A 3392-nucleotide genomic window follows, 5' to 3' on the forward strand; every position below is an offset into this window, starting at 1 on the left:
CTTGTGTAGTTGCACTCGATTTTTTCCATTATACTTCAATAAACATCTCCATATGAGATCCAATTACTTGTAGGGAAATGCAAGAGACCTCGGTTATGATGATGCACTAGGTCCATAGCTGGGACTTTGTGTATGTTCTCGAAATGCGTTTGTCGAGTGCTCATTAAGAAAGTTTCTATACCAGTTTCTGAACGAACTCCTGAAGAAAAGTTCTCCAAATGTTCCCTATGAAAGAATCCTTTGAATCGTCTGGTCGTCACAAATGTTTTGACTACTTGTGGAGCCAAAATGGACTTCGTATGAGTCAGACATCCATGTTTCAGTTAACACTTCGCAAAACTGAATCCGAACGACAGTTACAGACTAGTTCTTGTGTAGTAGCACTCGATTTTTTCCATTCTACTTCACTAAACATCTTCATATGAGATCCAATTACTTGTAGGGAAATGCAAGAGACCTCAGTTATGAGGATGCACTAGGTCCATAACTGGGACTTTGTGTACGTTCTCGAAATGCGTTTGTCGAACGGTCATTAAGAAAGTTTCTATTAAAGTTTCTGAACGAACTCCATAAGAAAAGTTCTCCAAAAGTTCCCTATGAAAGAATCCTTTGAAGCATCTGGTTGTCACAAACGTGTTGACTACTTGTGGAGCCAAAACGGACTCCGTATGAGTCAGATATCCATGTTTCAGTTAACACTGCGCAAAACTGATTCCGAACGACAGTTACAGACTAGTTCTTGTGTAGTTGCACTCGATTTTTTCCATTATACTTCAATAAACATCTCCATATGAGATCCAGTTACTTGTAGGGAAATGCAAGAGACCTCGGTTATGATGATGCACTAGGTCCATAGCTGGGACTTTGTGTATGTTCTCGAAATGCGTTTGTCGAGTGCTCATTAAGAAAGTTTCTATACCAGTTTCTGAACGAACTTCTGAAGAAAAGTTCTCCAAATGTTCCCTATGAAAGAATCCTTTGAATCGTCTGGTCGTCACAAATGTTTTGACTACTTGTGGAGCCAAAACGGAATTCGTATGAGTCAGATATCCATGTTTCCGTTAACACTTCGCAAAACTGATTCCGAACGACAGTTACAGACAAGTTCTTGTGTAGTAGCACTCGATTTTTTCCATTCTACTAAACTAAACATCTTCATATGAGATCCAATTACTTGTAGGGAAATGCAAGAGACCTCAGTTATGAGGATGCACTAGGTCCATAACTGGGACTTTGTGTACGTTCTCGAAATGCGTTTGTCGAACGGTCTTTAAGAAAGTTTCTATTAAAGTTTCTGAACGAAATCCATAAGAAAAGTTCTCCAAAAGTTCCCTATGAAAGAATCATTTGAAGCATCTGGTTGTCACAAACGTGTTGACTACTTGTGGAGCCAAAACGGACTCCGTATGAGTCAGATATCCATGTTTCAGTTAACACTGCGCAAAACTGATTCCGAACGACAGTTACAGACTAGTTCTTGTGTAGTTTCACTCGATTTTTTCCATTATACTTCACTAAACATCTCCATATGAGATCCAATTACTTGTAGGGAAATGCAAGAGACCTCGGTTATGAGGATGCAATAGGTCCATAGCTGGTACTTTGTGTATGTTCTCGAAATGCGTTTGTCGAGTGCTCATTAAGAAAGTTTCTATACAAGTTTCTGAACGAACTCCTTAAGAAAAGTTCTCCAAATGTTCCATATGAAAGAATCCATTGAAGCATCTGGTCGTCACAAACATTTTGACTACTTGTGGAGCCAAAATGGACTCCGTACGAGTCAGATATCCGTGTTTCAGTTAACACCGCGCAAAACCAATTCCGAACGACAGTTACAGACTAGTTCTTGTGTAGTTGCACTCGATTCTTTCCATTCTACTTCATTAAACATCTCCATATGAGATCTAATTACTTGTAGGGAAATGCAAGAGACCTTGCTTATGAGGATGCACTAGGTCCATAGCTGGGACTTTGTGTATGTTCTCGAAATGCGTTTGTCGAGTGCTCATTAAGAAAGTTTCTATACCAGTTTCTGAACGAACTCCATAAGAAAAGTTCTCCAAAAGTTCCCTATGAAAGAATCCTTTGAAGCATCGGGTTGTCACAAACGTGTTGACTACTTGTGGAGCCAAAACGGACTCCGTATGAATCAGATATCAATGTTTCAGTTAACACTGCGCAAAACTAATTCCGAACGACACTTATAGACTAGTTATTGCGTAGTTGCACTCGATTTTTTCCATTCTACTTCACTAAACATCTCCATATGAGATCCAATTACTTGTAGGGAAATGCAAGAGACCTCGGTTATGAGGATGCACGAGGTCCATAGCTGTGACTTTGTGTATGTTCTCGAAATACGTTTGTCGAGTGCTCATTAAGAAAGTTTCTATACAAGTTTTTGAACGAACTCCTGAAGAAAATTTCTCCAAAAGTTCCTCAAGAAAGAATCATTTGAAGCATCTGGTCATCACAAACGTTTTGACTACTTGTGGAGCCAAAACGGACTCCGTATGAGGCAGATATCCATGTTTCAATTAACACTGCGCAAAACTGATTCCGAACGACAGTTACAGACTAGTTCTTGTGTAGTTGCACTCGATTTTTTCCATTCTACTTCACTAAACATCTCCATATGAGATCCAATTACTTGTAGGGAAATGCAAGAGACCTCGGTTATGAGGATGCACTAGGTGCATAGCTGGGACTTTGTATATGTTCTCAAAATGCGTTTGTCGAGTGCTCATTAAGAAAGTTTCTATACAAGTTTCTGAACGAACTCCTTAAGAAAAGTTCTCCCAAAGTTCCCTATGAAAGAATCCTTTGAAGCATCTGGTCGTCACAGACGTTTTGACTACTTGTGGAGCCAAAACGGACACCGTATGAGTCAGCTATCCATGTTTCAGTTAACACTGCGCAAAACTGATTCCGAACGAAAGTTACAGACTAATTCTTGTGTAGTTGCATTCGATTTTTTCCATTCTACTTAACTAAACATCTCCATATGAGATCCAATTACTTGTAGGGAAATGCAAGAGACCTCGGTTATGAGGATGAACTAGGTCCATAGCTGGGACTTTGTGTATGTTCTCGAAATGCGTTTGTCGAGTGCTCATTTAGAAAGTTTCTATACAAGTTTCTGAACGAACTCCTTAAGAAAAGTTCTCCAAAAGTTCCCTATGAAAGAATCATTTGAAGCACCTGGTCGTCACAAACATTTTGACTACTTGTGGAGCCAAAACGGACTAAGTATGAATTAGATATCCATGTTTCAGTTAACACTGCGCAAAACCAATTCCGAACGACAGTTACAGACTAGTTCTTGTGTAGTTGCACTCGATTCTTTCCATTCTACTTCACTAAACATCTCCATATGAGATCCAATTACTTGT

The sequence above is a fragment of the Triticum aestivum genome, chromosome 6D, assembly GCF_018294505.1.
Source record: "Triticum aestivum cultivar Chinese Spring chromosome 6D, IWGSC CS RefSeq v2.1, whole genome shotgun sequence".
In the NCBI taxonomy this organism is placed as follows: Eukaryota; Viridiplantae; Streptophyta; class Magnoliopsida; order Poales; family Poaceae; genus Triticum; species Triticum aestivum.